At 46.5% G+C, this 20,255-nt stretch overlaps 1 long non-coding RNA gene across 1 annotated transcript; it reads right to left on the minus strand.

Annotated features, from left to right (window-relative positions):
* Nucleotides 1-3,494: 3,494 nt before the first annotated feature.
* LOC140418251 (uncharacterized) lies at nt 3,495-7,230 on the minus strand. The gene is made up of 2 exons (XR_011944889.1): nt 7,022-7,230; nt 3,495-4,353 (listed from the first exon to the last, which is right to left on the minus strand). It is a non-coding gene; the product is annotated as an uncharacterized lncRNA (long non-coding RNA).
* Between the last annotated feature and the right edge of the window lie 13,025 nt (nt 7,231-20,255).

Raw genomic sequence — 20,255 nt, forward strand, 5'->3', positions numbered from 1 at the left:
AGAGCCCTCATTTCGAGTGAAAGTCCCATCCCTTCCCTTGTCCAAATATATACAACATTGGCTCCTTTAGCCCCTACACTCGCACGCAGTGAAACAAGAAAGAAGAAAATACAGTCATGAGGTTACATCGGCACATGGCCATTTCTCAATTTGTCAGTTCTGCCACAGTCCTTCTGCCTTCGCAAACTCCTCCGCTGCTTCCGCCGTTCCAAAATAAAAGTGCCTGAGCTTATAAGTCACCCTCAGCTTCGCTGGATATACAATGCCGCACTGCACCTTGCTAATGTACAGTGCCCTCTTCACCCAGTTGAAGGCAGCCCGCCTCCTCGCCAGTTCCTCCGTTATGTCCTGGTATACACGTATACCAGCTCCAGCCCACTGCACCACCCGCTTCTGCTTGGCCCAGCTCAGGACCTTCTCCTTCACACTGCACCTACGGAAGCACAGAGTCACTGCCCTTGGCGGCTCACTCGCCTTTGGTACAGGCCTCCACGACCAATGAGCCCGATCCAGTTCATATCGGGAGGGATCCTCCCCCTCCCCCAATTGTTTTGCCAGCTTCACGGCAAAATACTCAGTCGGCTTTGGTCCTTCAACTCCTTCGGGCAGCCCCATAATCCTCAAATTCTGTCGCCTGGATCTTTTTTCCAGGTCTTCCATTTTTCCTCGCAGATCCTTGTTAATGTCCATCACCTTCCGCATCTCCGTCCCCATCGAGGCAAGTTGATCACCGTGCTGCAATGTCTCCTCCACTTCCTTCAGCGCCTCCCCTTGCTCTCGCACATCCGCCACTGCACTCGCCACCGCCATCGTCACCTGGGAAATCGCCTCCTCCACCAGCACACTCAAAACCTCCCTCATCTCCTTCCGCACTGTCTCCATGCATTTTGCAAACTGCCTTTCGAATTCCACAGCCATCACCTTAGTTATTTCTTCAGCTGTAAGCAATGTGGCCTCCCCTTGGTCCTCCAGCCTCCATTTTCTTTACTGACCCCGCGGTGACCTTTCCATTCCCCGACGGACTTTCAGCTGCTTTTTTCACGGCCGTTTTTTTGCTGGTCTTCGACATTCCCCTCCTCTGTGCTGTCTCCCGACTTTTACTGCCTTCGCTGGCCCTAGGACCGGGCGTTAACCCCCGACAATGCCGTTCCCGAACGGGAGCCCTCCAACACGCGGCTGCCTCCCGCCCGCCGTCACCGGAAGTTCGTGACAGGTCCATACTTAACAAGGACACGCAGTAGCTGTTCCTTGAACAAGCTCCACATTTCCATTGTGCCCAACCCCTGCAGTTTTCCTCTCCATCCGATGCATCCTAAGTCTTGCCTCTTCGCATCATAATTGCCTTTCCCCCAGATATAACTCTTGCCCTGCGGTATATACCTATCCCTTTCCATCACTGAAGTAAACGTAATCGAATTGTGGTCACTATCACCAAAGTGCTCACCTACCTCCAAATCGAACACCTGTCCTGGTTCATTACCCAGTACCAAATCCAATATGGCCTCGCCTCTCGTTGGCCTATCTACATACTGTGTCAGGAAACCCTCCTGCACACATTGGACAAAAACGGACCCATCTAAAGTACTCGAACAGAGTTTCCAGTCAATATTTGGAAAGTTAAAGTACCCCATAACAACTACCCTGTTGCTTTCGCTCCTATCCAGAATCACCTTTGCAATCCTTTCCTCTACATCTCTGGAACTTTTCGGAGGCCTATAGAAAACCCCTAACAGGGTGACCTCTCCTTTCCTGTTTCTAACCTCAGCCCATACTACCTCAGTAGACGAGTCCTCATCAAACGTCCTTTCTGCCACCGTAATACTGTCCTTGACTAACAATGCCACCCCTCCCCCTCTTTTACCACCTTCCCTGAGCTTACTGAAATATCTAAACCCCGGCTCCTGCGACAACCATTCCTGTCCCTGCTCTATCCGTGGCTCCGAAATGGCAACAACATTGAAGTCCCAGGTACCAACCCATGTCACAAGTTCACCCACCTTATTCCGGATGCTCCTGGCATTGAAGAAGACACACTTTAAACCACCTTCCTGCAACTTTGAAACCTGACTCATGACCTCACTGCTCTTAAATTCTGATGCATGATGTTTACAGCTACAATAATGGAACTATCAGAAATAATAGAATTAACAGGCAGGGTAGTTAATAGAGAATGAGGAAATTACTGAAGTAACATAACTGCTGGGAACCTGGAATGTTTCCTTGTAAATCACAGATTAGAGAAATTCCTGCTGTCTTTTCCGCACTTGCTGCATGAACTGTGTTCCGTACTGGGCACCAAACCTCAGGAAAGATACATTGCACTTGGTAACAGTCCTGCACAGATTGACCATGAAGAAGTGAGGCTGGTTAGCTGAGTGAATCCATTCCCACACACGGAGAACATCAACGTTCACTCCTCAGTGTGAACAGGTCGATTAATCTCCAAGTCTGACTAAATCTTATTTCACAGTCCCCAGATTTCCAAAGCTTCTCCCAGCGAGACTACATATCGTTTGAAAGGTCAGACCATCAGCTAAAACATTATCTACATTTAGAACACGTGAACTGTTTCTCCCCACATTGAACAGGGCTCTTTGCTTCCATGGTTAAAGGCTGACGATGTTCATGGCCACGGAGGAATTTGACAACATGAATGCAAATTTTATAATGGAGGCTTTGCTTAATCAGAGCCAGTGTAGGTCAGTGAGCACAGGGGTGATGGTGAACAGGACTTGGTGAACAGGACTTGGTGTGAGAAAATACACGTCCAGCAGAATTTTGGATGAGCTCATGTTTCCATGTGGGGTGAATGGGAGAGGCTGGACAGGAATGTCTTGGAATCAAGTCTAAAGGTAACAGGGGCATGGATGAGGGTTTCAGCAGCAGATGACATTATGGAGATTGAAATATCTGATATTAGTGATGGTGTGGATATGGGGTCAGAAACTCATCCTGGGGTCAAATCTGACACAGAGATTGTGCAGAGTGTGGTTCAGCCTCAGACAGTTCCCAGGGAGAGGGATGGACTCGGGAGTTAGGGAACGGAATTTCGAATGGTGACTGAAGACAATGGCTTTGGTCTTTCCAATTTTTAATTGAAGGAAATTTCTGCTCATCCAGTACTGGATGTGGGATAAGCAGTTTGATAATTTAGTAACAGTGGAGGAATGGATGGGGGTGAGGGAGAGCTGGGTGTTGTCAGTGTACATGTGAAAACTAACACGGTGCTTTGGGATGATGTCCCCTAGTGGCAGCGTGCAGAAGAGAAATAGGAGTGGCTGAGGATAGATCCTTGGGGAACACCGAGTACAAGGACTTGGAGAGGAAAGGGAGGTTTTGATGTGGTAGTTTGCACTGATGGTGGGTTAAATATTGTTTTCGGATGGGTGATGATGGTGCATTTAAAGATGAGCGACAGGACCAAGAGACAGAACTATGTACAATATCACACAACATGGAGAAGTTGAATGGTCAGTAGTTTTGTGAGAATGTGGTTAAATAATAATAATCAAACAATCTTTATTAGTGTCACAAGTAGGCTTACATTAACACTGCAATGAGGTTACTGTGAAAATCCCCTCGTGGCCACACCCCGGCATTGGGGTACACAGAGGGAGAATTCAGAATGTCCAATTCACCCAACAAGCATGTCTTTCAGGACTTGTTGGAGGAAACCAGAGCACCCGGAGGAAACCTACACAGACACGGGGAGAACGCACAGACTCTGCACAGACAGTGACCCAAGCCGGGAATCGAACCCAGGACCCTGGCGCAGGAGGCAGGTCGAATGGACAAGATGAGCTCTGAGGAAGATAGATGGTATGAGAGAAACTAGGGAAAGATGAGTTCAGAGCTCAGACCATGTGGAATTTTAGAGACAGTTTGGCCCAGTGGAAGAAGGGAAAGCAGCAGAGGCAGCTGATCTGATTGTCTCAATTTCAGTGAGTAAGAAGCTTCATGAACTCCACACACTTGAGGTGAGGATGGAGGAGACGGGGGAGAGAGAGAGACCTTCAGACGGAACTAATTTGTGATGGGATGTTAAAAGATTGAAAACACACTTGTGTTAAATAATTGACTTTTATCCAGAATATTATCCCTTATAACTGGATTAGCGTTTATAAATATGAGTCAAACCCGAGTCTAATGAACATGGTTCAGTCCTGGATGTGATTCACAGAAAAGTCCAATCACAGCAGTTACTTGTGAACCCGCTGGTGTCTCAGCCGGTTGCCTGAGTGAATGAATCCCTTTCCACACTGGGAGCAGGTGAATGGTCTCTCCCCAGTGTGAATCCGCTGGTGTAGAGTGAGTTGAGATGATCTTATGAACCCAGTCCCACAGTCGGAGCACCTGAAATGAAAAATTAAATGAAATGAAAATCGCTTATTGTCACAAGTAGGCTTCAATTAAGTTACTGTGAAAAGCCCTTAGTCGCCACATTCCGGCGCCTGTTCGAGGAGGCTGGTATGGGAATTGAACCGTGCTGCTGGCCTGCCTTGGTCTGCTTTAAAAGCCAGCTATTTAGCCCAGTGTGCTAAACCAGCCCCTAATGGTTTCTTGTCAGTGTGAACATGTTGATGGGACACCAGTTCCCCGGAACTTTTAAAGCACTTCCCACAGTCGAGGCATTTGAACGGTCTTCCATCAGTGTGAACTCTTTGATGGGACACCTGATCCCGTGAACTTTTAAAGCACATCCCGCATTTAAAAGGTCTCTCATCATTGTGAATCTGCTGGTGTTTCAGCAGTTGGGATTAATGAGTGAATCCCTTCCCACACTCGGGGCAGGTGAAAGGCCTTTCTCCAGTGTGAACTCACTGGTGCATCAACAGGCTGTATGTCTGAATGAATCCACGCCCACACTCGGGGCAGATGAAAGGTTTCTCCCCAGTGTGAATGTGTCGATGGGTTACCAGGTCAGATGGGTAATTGAACACCTTGCCACAATCCCCACATTTCCATGGTTTCTCCCTGCTGTGACTGCGCTTGTGTTTTGACAGACCAGATAATCGGCTGAAGCTTTGTCCACACACAGAACACGTGTACGGTTTCTCCCGACTGTGAACTGTGCTTTTTTTCTTCCATGTTCAAAATCTAATGATATTCAGGTTGCGATCAGTTACACGACTGTCAGATTTTGATGTGGCGCTTGGTTGGAGTTTCCCAATTGCACATCCTTCCCTGCTGATACCCTGTGAAATTGAGTTAAAACAGAAAAAAGGGAGTGAGAGAGATCCCACAAAACACAAAGACAGGTTGTGAAATTGAGCTGAATGAATCTGGTAACTTGTGGGGCCGGCACTGGGAAAAAGTGACCACGAAAACTGTTGAAACTTTTTGAACCAGTTTGTTAATGTCCTTCAGGGAAGGGAACCTGCCACCCAGCCTGAGCCCACACAAGATTCAGGCCTCTGCAAGAACACAAGAAATAGGAGCAGAAGTAGACCATTCAGCCCGTCAAACCTGCTCTGCCATTGAACACGATTGTGGCTGATCTCAGTCTTCAATTCCACTTTCCCGTGAGCTCTCTGCGTCCTTTCACTTCCTGAGAGACCAAAAATCTCACCATCTCAGCCTTATATATATTCACTGATGGTCACAGTAACTTCATTGCAGTGTTAATGTAAGCCTACTTGTGACAATAATGATTATTATTATCATCGACAACCCTCTGGGCTAGAGAACCTTGTGAGAAACAGAGTGAGAGAGAAAGAGAGTGAGTAGTAGGGGAGAGAGAATCAAAAAGATTGATGGAAAGGGAGAGAGAGTGAGAACGGAGTGAGGGTAACAGGAAGCAATGGACCAGCAACTGAATCACAATTTGACAGAATCTCCTAAACCCTTAACCTCCACCACCTGGATGGAGCAGGACAGCAGATGTATGTGAACATCACCACCTGCAAGTTGCTTTCCAAGACACACACTGTCCGATCTTGTCTGACATCCAGTGCTGGATGAGCAGAACTTTCCTCCATTTAAATATTGACAAGACTGAACCCATTCCCTTTCATCCTCACTAGAAACTCCACTCCCTTGTTACCAATTCCATCCCTGTCAAATCCCTGAAGCAGACTGTTCACAACCTGAAATGGTGAAATATTTCACCCCTAGATGAGCTCTTGACCACATATCCACACTGTCACCAAGATTGCCGATTTCCACCTCAGGAACACAGCTCAACTCCACCTTAGTCTCTGTTCATCTGCTGCAGAAACCATCATCCATTCTTCTGTTCCCTCTCAAACAAATTATTCCAACGCACTCGCAGCTGGACTCCAACATTAAACAACCCCCTCCATCCCATCCCAAACTCTGCTACCCAAGTGCTTGCTCACACCAGCCCCTGTGCCCACTGATCTACAAACGCTTCCTTTTAAAAGGCACAAAAAGTTTAAATTTCTCATTCTTTTACTCCATGGTAATGATCATCCTGATCACTGTAATCTCCTCCACACACACCCCTTTGAGATCTCTGCATTCATTTAATTCCAGCCACTTCAGCATTCCCGATTTTAATCGCACCACCGTTACCAAGGCCTCAATTTCTGGAATTCCCTCCTTAAAACTCTCCGACTCACTTTCCTCCGTTAAGATTGTCCTTAAAAGCTAATATCTCCTCTTGTGGCTCAGTGTCAATTGTTACTTTGTAACGTTTCTCTGAAAGTCTTAAGTCTTAAAAGTTTTATTCTGTTCAAGTCACAATATAAATTCGAATTATTGTCACAGCCCTGGATATATTCTGCCCCATGAATAGGAATTTGTAACTCAGAGTGAAACAATTTGATGGACATTCTGTCAGGAAGAAACGTTTCAAAAATGTTGCCCCCAACAATGATGGCGACTGAGCCTGAGCTCTGCTGCTCATGCCCCAATAAAGATGGTGGGTACGCATGCGCACTGTCGCTAGTGATCCAACTAAGGATGCCGATGGCGCATGCCCACTGTTGCAAGTAACCCACTATTGAGAAGGCGCATGCGCACGTCTGCCAGAGCCAAAGAAAGATGGCGTTTGCTTCACCTTGTCTGCGAGAAAGCTGCAGCTCCCGCTCAGATCCCCAGGTACCGGGAGGTTATTTTTCCGGATTTTCGGTTAAGATAAAACGAAGCGTGTCTAACGACCCGCCTGATCCAGCTCTCCCTCCGTCCCGCCATTCCCACCTTCACGGATTGTGGATCCGAGAAAGAACTTTTTCTTTGTCGCCATTAATCACACTGCATCTGCTTCACTCAGCCCAGTCCCGCCTCCACATTCACGCTGATTGGTTGGAGGACCAGTCACTCCCGACCGGTCCTCTGGACCCGCCCACTCTTGGCCAATTGGTCAGTGCTGCCGTCACTCACTCCGCGCATTGTGAGGTGTCAGGTGAGAGGTCGGGGGCGGGGTTTACAAACCCCAGTGCAGAATGTGAAACAAGAACATTCTCCACTCTCACTATCCGCCGCTTTCTCTCCACAAACAACCTCAGAGAGAATTCTTCGAGACAGGATCTACTCCCATTTGGAAGCAAGTTGACGTATTAGCGAGAGTCAGCCCGGTTTTGTGAAGGGGAGGTCGTGTCTCACTAACTTAATAGAGTTTTTTGAGGAGGTCACAAAGATGATTGATGCAGGTAGGGCAGTGGATGTTGCCTATATGGACGTCAGTAAGATGTTTGACAAGGTCCCTCATGGCAGACTGGTACAAAAGGTGAAGTCACACGGGATCAGGGGTGAGCTGGCAAGGTGTAGACAGAACTGGCTAGGTCATAGAAGGCAGAGAATAGCACTGGAAGGGTGCTTTTCTGATTGGAGGACTGTGACTAGTGGTGTTCCGCAGAGATCAGTGGTGGGACCTTTGCTGTTCGTAGTATATATAAATGATTTGGAGGAAAATGTAACTGGTCTAATTAGTAAGTTTGTGGACGACACAAAGGTTGGTGGAATTGCGGATAGCGATGAGGACTGAAATGAAATGAAAATCGCTTATTGTCACAAGTAGGCTTCAAATAAAGTTACTGTGAAAAGCCCCTAGTCGCCACATTCCGGCGCCAGTTCGTGGAGGCTGTTACGGGAATCGAACCGTGCTGCTGGTTTAACCGATACAGCAAGATTTAAATTGTTTGGAGACTTGGGCGGAGAGATGGCAGGTGGAGTTTAATCCGGACAAATGTGAGGTAATACATTTTGGAAGATCTAATATAGGGAATTTACAGTGAATGGTAGAAACCCTCAAGAGTATTGACAGTCAGAGAGATCTAGGTGTACAGGTCCACAGGTCACTGAAAGGCGTAACACAGGTGGAGAAGGTAGTCAAGAAGGCATACGGCATGCTTCCTTCATTGGCCGGGGCATTGAGTATAAAAATTGGCAAGTCGTGCTGCAGCTGTATAGAACTTTAGTTAGGCCACACTTGGAGTATAGTGTTCAATTCTGGTTGCCACACTCCAGAAGGATGTGGAGGCTTTAGAGAGGGTGCAGAGGAGATTTTCCAGAATGTTGTCTGGCATGGAGGGCATCAGCTATGATGAGCGGTTGAATAAACTCGGTTTGTTCTCACTGGAACGACAGAGGTTGAGGGGCGGCCTGATAGAGGTCTACAAAATTATGAGGGGTATAGACAGAGTGGATAGTCAGAGACTTTTTCGCAGGGTAGAGGGGTCAATTACTGGGGGGGCATAGGTTTAAGGTGCGAGGGGCAAGGTTAGAGGAGATGTACGAGGCAAGTCTTTTTACAGAGGGTAGTGGGTGCCTGGAACTCGCTGCCGGAGGAGGTGGAGGAAGCAGGGAGGATACTGACGTTCAAGGGGCATCTTGACAAATACATGAATAGGATAGGAATAGAGGATTATGGACACCGGAAGGTAGAAGATTTTAGTTTAGACAGGCAGCATGGTCGGCGCAGGCTTAGAGGGCCGAAGGGCCTGTTCCTGTGCTGTACTTTTCTTTGTAATAAACAAGGTAATATCTCACAGGGCTGAGAGGTAATATATTAGCTTGGATAGAGGATTGGCTAACCGACAGACAGCAGAGAGTGGGGATTAGATTATATTGGATTTAGATTAGAATTAGATTTATCCACACATGTACCGAGGTACAGTGAAAATTATTGTTCTGGGTACAGTCCAGGCAGAATGTTCCATGCACGAAAATCATAGGACATACGATAAATACAAAATGTAAATACATAGATATAGATATCGGATGAAGCATAAGGAGTGTAGAACTACTCAGTAGAGAAGACCATAAGACATAGGAGCGGAAGTAAGGCCATTCGGCCCATCGAGTCCACTCCGCCATTCAATCATGGCTGATTTCAACTCCATTTACCCGCTCTCTCTCCATAGCCCTTAATTCCTCGAGAAATCAAGAATTTATCAACTTCTGTCTTAAAGATACTCAACGTCCCGGCCTCCACCGCCCTCTGTGGCAATGAATTCCACAGACCCAACACTCACTGGCTGAAGAAATTTCTCCTCATCTCTGTTCTAAAGTGACTCCCTTTTATTCTAAGGCTGTGCCCCCGGGTCCTAGTCTCCCCTGCTAATGGAAACAACTTCCCTACATCCACCCTATCCACCCAAGCCATTCATTATCTTGTAAGTTTCTATTAGATTCCCCTCAACCTCCTAAACTCCAATGAATATAATCCCAGGATCCTCAGACGTTCACCGTATGTTAGGCCTACCATTCCTGGGATCATCCGTGTGAATCTCCGCTGGACCCGCTCCAGTGCCAGTATGTCCTTCCTGAGGTGTGGGGCCCAAAATTGCTCACAGTATTCTAAATGGGGCCTAACTAATGCTTTATAAAGCTTCAGAAGTACATCCCTGCTTTTATATTCCAAGCCTCTTGAGATGAATGACAACATTGCATTTGCTTTCTTAATTACGGACTCAACCTGCAAGTTTACCTTTAGAGAATCCTGGACTAGGACTCCCAAGTCCCTTTGCACTTCAGCATTATGAATTTTGTCACCGTTTAGAAAATAGTCCATGCCTCTATTCTTTTTTCCAAAGTGCAAGACCTCGCACTTGCCCACGTTGAATTTCATCAGCCATTTCTTGGACCACTCTCCTAAACTGTCTAAATCTTTCTGCAGCCTCCCCACCTCCTCCATACTACCTGCCCCTCCACCTATCTTTGTATCATCGGCAAACTTAGCCAGAATGCCCCCAGTCCCGTCATCTAGATCGTTAATATATAAAGAGAACAGCTGTGGCCCCAACACTGAACCCTGCGGGACACCACTCGTCACCGGTTGCCATTCCGAAAAAGAACCTTTTATCCCAACTCTCTGCCTTCTGCCTGACAGCCAATCGTCAATCCATGTTAGTACCTTGCCTCGAATACCATGGGCCCTTATTTTACTCAGCAGTCTCCCGTGAGGCACCTTATCAAAGGCCTTTTGGAAGTCAAGATAGATAACATCCATTGGCTCTCCTTGGTCTAACCTATTTGTTATCTCTTCAAAGAACTCTAACAGGTTTGTCAGGCACGACCTCCCCTTATTAAATCCATGCTGACTTGTCTTAATCTGATCCTGCACTTCCAAGAATTTAGAAATCTCATCCTTAACAATGGATTCTAGAATCTTGCCAACAACCGAGGTTAGGCTAATTGGCCTATAATTTTCCATCTTTTTCCTTGTTCCCTTCTTGAACAGGGGGGTTACAACAGCGATTTTCCAATCCTCTGGGACTTTCCTGGACTCCAGTGACTTTTGAAAGCTCATAACTAACGCCTCCACTATTTCTTCAGCTATCTCCTTTAGAACTCTAGGATGTAGTCCATCTGGGCCCGGAGATTTATCAATTTTTAGACCTCTTAGGTTCTCTAGCACTTTCTCCTTTGTGATGGCTACCATATTCAACTCTGCCCCCTGACTCTCCGGAATTGGTGGGATATTACTCATGTCTTCTACTGTGAAGACTGACGCAAAGTACTTATTTAGTTCCTCAGCTATTTCCTTGTCTCCCATCACAAAATTACCAGCGTCATTTTGGAGCGGCCCAATGTCAACTTTTGCCTCCCGTTTGTTTTTAATGTATTTAAAGAAACTTTTACTATCATTCCTAATGTTACTGGCTAGCCTACCTTCATATTTGATCCTCTTTCCTTATTTCTCTCTTTGTTATCCTTTGTTTGTTTTTGTAGCCTTCCCAATCTTCTGACTTCCCACTACTCTTTGCCACATTATAGGCTTTCTCTTTTGCTTTGATGTATTCCCTAACTTCCTTTGTCAGCCATGGCTGCCTAATCCCCCCTCTGATAACCTTTCTTTTCTTTGGGATGAACCTCTGCACTGTGTCCTCAATTACTCCCAGAAACTCCTGTCATTGCTGTTCTACTGTCTTTCCCACTAGGCTCTGCTCCCAGTCGATTTTCGTCAGTTCCTCCCTCATGCCCCTTTAGTTACCTTTATTTAACTGTAACACCTTTACATCTGATTCTACCTTCTTTCTTTCAAATTGGAGATTGAATTCTACCATATTATGATCACTGTCTCCTAAGTGCTCCCTTACTTTAAGATCTTTAATCAAGTCTGGCTCATTACATAACACTAAGTCCAGAATGGCCTGTTCCCTCGTGGGCTCCATCACAAGCTGTTCCAAAAAGCCCTCCTGTAAACATTCAATGAATTCCCTTTCCTTGGGTCCACTGGCAGCATTATTTACCCAGTCCACCTGCATATTGAAGTCCCCCATGATCACTGTGACCTTGCCTTTCTGACATGCACTTTCTATTTCGTGGTGCATTTTGTGCCCCCGGTCTTGACCACTGTTAGGAGGCCTGTACATAACTCCCATTATGTTTTTTTTGCCTTTGTGGTTCCTCAACTCTACCCACACAGACTCCACATCATCTGACCCTATGTCATTTAGTGCTATTGATTTAATTTCATTCCTAGTTAACAAGGCAACCCCGCCCCCTCTGCCCACCTCCCTGTCTTTTCGATAGGTTGTGAATCCCTGGATGTTTAAATGCCAGTCCTGAACCCCCTGCAACCACGTCTCTGTGATGCCTACCACATCATACCTGCCAGTCACAATCTGGGCCACAAGCTCATCTACCTTGTTCCGTACACTGCGCGCATTTAAATATAGCACCTTTAATTCTCTATTGACCGTCCCAAGAAGATGCTTGGAGAGATCAGTTCAGTCCATAAGAGGCTCATTCAGGAGTCTGGTAACAGCACGGAAGTAGCTGTTTTTGAATCTGTTGGTGCGTGTTCTCAGACTTTTGTAGCTTCTGCCGATGGAAGAGAGAATAACACAGGTGTGAGGGGTCTTGGAGGGCTCGTCTGTCTTTTTCTGGTTGGCAAGCTGTATCTAGTGGTGTGCCACAGGGTTCGGTCCTCGGCCCCCAACTATTTACAGTCTAAATTAATGACTATGGGACAGATAGAATGTACGATTCATGATCTGGAAGAAGGAAGTGAAGGCACTGTTGCTAAATTTGCAGATGATACAAAGATCTGTAGAGAGACAAGTAGTATTGAGGAAGCAGGGGGGGCTGCAGAAGGATTTGGACAAGCTAGGAGAGTGGGCAATGAAGTGGCAAATGAAATACAATGTGGAAAAGTGTGAGGTTATGCACTTTTGAAGGAGGAATTTAGGCATAGACTATTTTCTAAATGGGGAAATGCTTAGGAAATCAGAAGCACAAAGGTAATTGGGAGTCCTTGATCATGATTCTCTTAAGGTCAATGTACAGGTTCAGTCAGCAGTTAAGAAGGCAAATGCAATGTTAGCATTCATGTCAAGAGAGCTAGAATACAAGACCAGGAATGTGCTTCTGAGGTTGTACCTGGTCAGACCTCATTTGGAGTATTCTGAGCAGTTTTGGGCCCTGTATCTGGGAAGGATGTGCTGGCCTTGGAAAGGGTCCAGAGGAGGTCACAAGAATGATCCCTGGAATGATGAGCTTGTCGTATGAGGAACGGTTGAGGATTCTGGGTCTGTTGGAGTTTAGAAGGATGAGGGGGGACCTTATTGAAGCTTTAAGGATGCTGCGAGGCCTGGGTCGAGTGGACATTGAGAGGATGTTTCCACTTGTAGGAGAAACTAGAAGCAGAGACACCATCTCAGACTAAGGGGACGATCGTTTAAAACCGAGATGAGGAGGAATTTCTTCAGCCAGAGGGTGGTGAATCTGTGGAACCCTTTGCTGCAGAAGGCAGTGGAGGCCAAATCACTGAGTGTCTTTAAGACAGGGATAGATAGGTTCTTGATTAATAAGGGGATCAGGGGTTATGGGGAGAAGGCAGGAGAATGGGGATGAGAAAATATCAGCCATGATTGATTGGCGGAGCAGACCCGATGGGCCGAGTGGACTAATTCTGCTCCTATGTCTTACAGTCTTTTGGTCTTCCGATAGCCAAATTTACAGCTAACACTGAAATGGGTGGGAAAGCAAGCTGCAATGAGGAAATGAGAAATAGGTGAGTGGGTCAAACTGTGTCAGATGGAATTTAACCTGCATAAGTGTGAGGTTATCCATTTTGCTCAGGAATAATAAAGCAACTTATTATCTAAATTAAGAGAAAGTTCAAAATGCTTTTGTACAGAGGGATCTGGGTGCCCTTGTACACGGATCGCAGACAGTCTGCAGGTGCAGCAGGTAATAAGGAAGGCAAATGGAATGTTGGCTTTCATTGCTAATGGAATAGAGTATAAAGTAGGGCAGTGCTGTTGTAACTGTATAGGCCGTTGGTGAGACCACATTGGGAGTGATGCAGATTTTGTCCCTTGGACAATGGCATAAATGCATTAGCGGCGGTTCAGAGAAGGTTCACTCGATTGATTGTCTTGTGAAGAGAGATTTGAGCAGTTTAGGCCAATACTCACTGGTGTTTAGAAGAATGAGAGGAGATATAATTGAGGTACATTAAATGCTAAAGGGGATTAACGGGGTAGACGTAGAGCGGATGTTTCCCCTTGTTGGACATTCTAGGAGGAGAGGCCATCTTTTTAGCCTCGTCCTGCATGTTTTATTTCAAGGGGGCTGGATTCTACACACAAAGTTGTGTTGCTGCACAAAACTGTACAAGCTTCCAGTGAGGCCACATTTAGAATAATGTGTACAGTCTTGGTCCCCTTATTTCAGGAAAGATATATTATCATTGGAGGTAGTACAGAGGAGGTTCACGAGGGTGATCCTGGGTTTGGAGGGACTGCCAAATGAGGAAAGAATTTCTTCTCCCAAACTGGTGAATCTTGGAATTATTTAGCCCAGGAAATGTGGAGGCCGTGTCCGTGATCAGTTGCAAGGCTGAGATCGATCTGTTTTTAATCAGTAGGGGAATTGAGGATTACTGAGGGAAGGTAGGAAAGTGGACTTAGTGAGTGTGAGATCAGCCGTGATCTTATTAAATGGTGGAGCAGCTCAAAGGACTGAACGGCTGACTCCTGTTCCTATTTCTTCGGGTCTGTTCTGTTTGTAGGTAAAGATTTCCAGTATCTGTGTGACTGGAGAAGTACTGAGATATATAAAATCCTGGTTAGAAACCATCTGGACTGCTGTGATTTAAAAAAAAAAAAAGTTTCTTGTGATGTGATGCAGCCGGATAGGATGCTCTCTTTCGCACATCTGTAGAAGATTGTGAGAGTCGATGCGGACATCCCAAATTTCTTTAGCTTCCATAGGAAGTAGAGACGTTGTTGGGCTGTCTTCACTGTTGCATAAATGTAAGTGGACCAGGACAGACTGTTGGTAATGGTGACCCCCCAGGAACTTTAAGCTATCGACCATTCCCACTTCGGAGCCATTGATGTAGACGGGAGCGTGTGTCGTACTACACTTCCTGAAGTCGATGATCAGTTCCTTGGTTTTGCTGGCATTGAGAGAGAGGTTGTTTTCTGTCCACCAAGCAACCAAGTGATCTTTCTCCCTTCTGTAGTTTGACACGTCGTTGTTTGAGGTACGATCCATCATATTCGTATCATTCGTAACTTATAGATAGAATTGGAGTTAAAGCTTGCCACACAGTCTTGTGTGTGTGTATACGGAGTACAGTAGAGGACTGAGCACACATCTTTGTGTGGCCCCGGTGTTGAGGACTATTGTGGAGGAGATGCTGTTACCTATCCTGACAGATTGCGGTCTGTTGGTGAGGAAGACAAGGATCCAGCTGCACAGGGAAGGGTCAAGTCCAAGATTGCAGAGTTTGGTTATTAGTTTTGTTGGGCTATTGGTGTTGAAGGCGGAGCTGTAGTCTATGAACAACAGTCTGACGTAGGGTGTTGAACGAACACTTCACATTTGTCTTCACCCAAGAGTATGAGGAGGCAGATATGGAATTCAGGCAGAGACTGAAGTTCCTGAGCAAATTAACATCGGGAGTGACAAGGTATTGGAGGTGTTGGCAGGTTTAAAAGTGGACAAATCTGCACGTCCGGATGAGTTGTGCCCTAGACTGTTGTGGGAGGTGCGGGAGGAGATTGCAGGGGCTCTGACCCAAATTTTTAATTCCTCTCTGGCCACGGGGGAATTGCCAGAGGACTGGAGTTCAGCTAATGTGGCCCCACTGTTTAAGAAAGGTTGTAGAGATAAGCCAGGAAACTGCAGGCCAGTGAGTCTTGCGTCAGTGGTAGGGAAACTATGGGAGAGAATCTATCTCCACTTGCAGAGGCAGGATTTGATCAGGAATAGTCAGCATTTGTCAGAAGGAAGTCATGCTGACCAAATTTGATTGCATTTTTTGAGCAGGTGACGAGCTGTGTAGATGAAGGTAGTGCAGTTGATGCTGTTTACATGGACTTCAGCAAATCTTTGACAAGATCCCAATGGGAGACTTGGAAGACCATCAGACATAGGAGCAGAATTAGGCCGGGCAGCACGGTAGTGCAGTGAGTAGCACTGCAGCCTCACGGCGCCGAGATCCCAGATTCGATCCCGGCTCTGGGTCACTCTCCGTGTGGAGTTTGCACTTTCTCCCCGTGTTTGCGTGGGTTTCGCCCCCACAACACAAAGATGTGCAAGGTCGGGGGATTAAACACGCCCCTTAATTGGAAAAAATGAATTGGATACTATAAATTTATTTTTAAAAAGGAATTAGGCCATTCGGCCCATCGAGTCTGCTCCGCCATTCAATCATGGCAGATATGTTTCTTTTCTTCATTCTCCTGCCTTCTCCTTATTCACCGGATGCCCTTATTAATCAAGAACTATCTATCTCTGTCTTAAAGACACTCTGATTTGGACTGTTGCTCTTTTTAGCCGTAGTTTATTAGCTCTGATTACGTCACCTTTGGTCACGAGTCGCCAGGTATCTTTCTGATACCGCCACGTGGTTCAAGTTATGATTAATAAGTCAGCACACCGCTTAGTAAGATTGAAATCAACGGTCATTTATTATATACAACAAGTAATGTTTATACAATAATCCTACTATCTATATAATAAACCTATCACTACTGGCCAATACTTAACTTTAGGAAGAGCCCACCAGGTCAGGGAAACGAATGGCTTATCCAATCAGATCTGGCCCGCGGGATTCAAAAGGCTGATACAGGTTGATGGCTAGGAGTCTTTATCGGATAGCGATCGCTGGATTCAAACTTACAGTTGCTGGTTGGTGTTCTTGCGAAGGTCTCGAGCAGGCGAAGAAGGGAGAGAGAGAGAGATCTGAACTTGGCCCCTCACTTTATAGGGCCCAGGGGCTTCCCGCCTCTCGGGGCGGCCCTTGACCCTGAGAACCAAGTGATTGGACTTGTTCCCAATCACTGGGTTCGATACGTCCAATTGCGAGGCGATTCCCCGATCGGGGGCTGGTCGTTCACCTGCCTTTGTTTCGGCCACTGCAGGCGCCGACAGGTCTGGCCCGGTATTCAATTGCTAATATGTTGCAATTGTTTCCGGGGATAGCCGATTAAACTGCAGATGTCTGGGTTGATGGGCTGCTAATAGTCCTGAGTATAACTGCAGATGTCTTGGTTGATGGGCTGTTAATAGCCCTGAGTATCGATCTGGGCCGACTTCCCCAGAGCCGAATATGATATTCTGCCTGCAGCTGTCCGTTTGTGTCTTGTTACCTGCTTTTCCCATCAGCCTTTCCGGTTAGCCATTTTAAATCGGGTTTTGGCCAAATTAATCGGGAAGCAGCCATTTTACGTGGCTACAGGTTTCCCCAGCCTTCACAGCAATGAGTTCCACAGATTCACTGTCCTCTGGCTGAAGAAATTCTTCCTCATCTCAGTTTCAAAGAATCTTCCCTTCAGTCTGAAGCTGTGCCCTCTGGTTCTAGTTTTTCCCACTCGTGGAAACATCCTCTCCACGCCCACTCTCTCTCGGCCTCTCAGTATTCTGTAAGTTTCAATAAGATCTCCCTCATCCTTCGAAACTCCCAACGAGTACAGACCCAGAAAAAGAAAGCAAATGCACATGGGATACAGGGTAATTTGATGAGGTGAATTGAAAATTGGCGTAGCTGTGATCCGGGGATGATGACAGACAACTGCTTCAGTGACTGGAAGCCAGTGACCAGTGGCGTACTACAGGGATCTGTGCTGGGCCCCCTATTCATCATTTATATAAACAACATAGATGACTATGTGGGGGGGAAGGATCAGTTTTTGTGGATGACACAAAGCTTGGCCTGGTGGTTAACAGTGAGGTTGAATGTCTTGGGTTACAGGAAAATACAGACGGGATGGTCAAATGGGCAGAAAAGTGGCAGATGGAATTTAACCCTGAAAAGTCTGAGGTGACACACTTTGGAAGGAGTAATTTGTCAAGGAAGCATTCAACTAATGGCATGACACTGGGAAGTTTGACAAATAAAGGGACCTTGGCGTGTTTGTCCATAGATCTCTGAAGGTAGAAGGGCAGGTTAATAGGGTGGGGAAAAAGGCATACGGGACACTTTATCAAATTGAGGCATAGATTACAAAAGCAGGGAGGTCATGTTGGGAGTTGTATTGAACTATTATGAGGCCACAGCTGGAGTACTGTGTGCAGTTCTGGTCGCCACATTATAGGAAGGATGTGATTGCACTGGAGGGGGTGCAGAGGCAATTCACCAGGATGTTGACTGGGATGGAACATTTAGGTTATGAAGAGAGGTTGGATAGGCATGGGTTGTGTTTGTGGGAGCAAAAGGCTGAGGGGCGACTTGATCGAGGTGTACGAGGGGCATGGACAGGGTGGATAGGGAGCAGTCGTTCCCTTAGTTGAAAGATCAGTCACAAGGAGACACCAGTTCAAGGTGAGGGGCAGGAGGTTTAGGGGGGAATTAAGGAAAAATGTTTTTACCCAGAGGGTGGTGATGGTCTGGAACGCATTGCCTGGGAAGGTGGTAGAAGCAGGTTGCCTCACATCCTTTAAAAAGCACCTGGATGAAGACTGGCACGTCATAACATTCAAGGCTATGGATCAACTGCTGGCAAATGGGATTAGGTAGGTGGGTCAGGCTTTTCATGTGTCGATGCAAACTTGATGGACCGAAGGGCCTCTTCTGCCTGTTGCTGATGATACAAAGTTCGGTGGCATCGTAGACAGCCTAGATGATAGCATAAAATTGTAAGGAGATATTGACAGACGAGGTGAATGGGCAACACTGTAGCAATGTAAACAAGTGTGAGGTTATCTGCTTTGAACCAAAAAAGGATCGAACTGAGTACTTTCTAAATGGAAAGAGGTTAAGTACAGTGGGTGTCCAAAGAGACTTGGGGTTCATAGAATCTATGGTATGGAGACAGGTCCTTCGGCCCAAACTGGTCCATGCCAACCAAAAAGCCCACCTAAGCCAATCCCATTGGCCTGTATTTGGCCCAATATCCCTCTGAACCTTTCCTATCCATGTATCTGTCCAAATGCCTTTTCAATGTTGTCAATGTCACTGCCTCAACCATTTCCTCCGGCAGCTCATTCCACATACGTACCATCCTCTGTGTAAAACCGTTGCTCCTTAGGTTCCCATTAATTCTTTCCCCGCTGAACATAAACCGATGCCCTCTAGTCCTCGATTCCCCAACCTTGAGAAAAGACTGAGCGTATTCACCCTATCCATGCCTCTCATGATCTTATACACCTCGATAAGATCACCCCTCAGTCTCCTACGCTCCAAAGAAAAAGGTCCTGGCCTGTCCAATCTCTCCCTGTAACTCAGTCCCTTGAGTCCGGGCAACATCCTTGTAAATCTCTTCTTCACTCTCTCCAGTTTAATAACATCTTTCTGACAGCAAAGCAGCCAAAACTGAACACAATACTCCAGGTGCGACCTCACCAACGTCCTGGACAACTGCAACATAACTTCCCAACTTCTATACTCAATGCCCTGACTGATGAAGTTCAGCATGCCACAAGCTCTGCCCTATCTACCTGTGACTCCACCTTTAGAGAACCGTGCACCGGAATTCCAAGGTCGCTCTGGTCCACGATACTCCCTAAGGTCCTACCATTCACTGTGAAAGTCCTACCTTGATTTGACTTTCCGAAATGCAACTCCTCGCACTGATGTGTATTGAGCTCCATTTGCCATTTCTCGGCCCACTTCCTCAGCTGATCAAGATCCAGCTGCAATTTCTGATAACCTTCCTCACTGTCTACAATACCACCTATTTTAGTGTCATCTGCTAACTTACTGATCAAGCCTTGTACATTCTCATTCAAATCGTTGATATAGATAACAATCAGCAATCTCCTAGTTACTAATCTCCTAGTTACTCCCCAACTTAGTTAATTACTCTAATGTCACGTTTCAGTTTCTTCCCCCAGTCCAGATACCCAACAGGTAAGTTATTTATACTGACTGTTCCGAAGCTCTTCCTCCCCGGATTGGCACCAACCTCGCTCCCTGCAGACAAGGCCATGAATCCCCGAGGTAAGTTATTTATACTTGCCGTTCCTCCCCGGATCCGGGCCAACGCCTCTCCCTGCTGACTAGGCCGTGAATCATCATAGATTATCATAGAATTTACAGTGCAGAAGGAGGCCATTCGGCCCATCGGGTCTGCACCGGCTCTTGGAAAGAGCACCCTACCTAAGGTCAACACCGCCACCCTATCCCCATAACCCAGTAACCCCACCCAACACTAAGGGCAATTTAGCATGGCCAATCCACCTAACCTGCACATCTTTGGACTGTGAGGGGAAACCGGAGCACCCGGAGGAAACCCACGCACACACGGGGAGGATGTGCAGACTCCGCACAGACAGTGACCCAAGTCGAAATTGAACCTGGGACCCTGGAGCTGTGAAGCAATTGTGCTATCCACAATGCTACCGTGCTGCCCTGAATCCCTGAGGTAAGTTATTTATATTTACTGTTCCGA

This window comes from Scyliorhinus torazame, chromosome 5 (genome assembly GCF_047496885.1).
Source record: "Scyliorhinus torazame isolate Kashiwa2021f chromosome 5, sScyTor2.1, whole genome shotgun sequence".
NCBI lineage: Eukaryota > Metazoa > Chordata > Chondrichthyes > Carcharhiniformes > Scyliorhinidae > Scyliorhinus > Scyliorhinus torazame.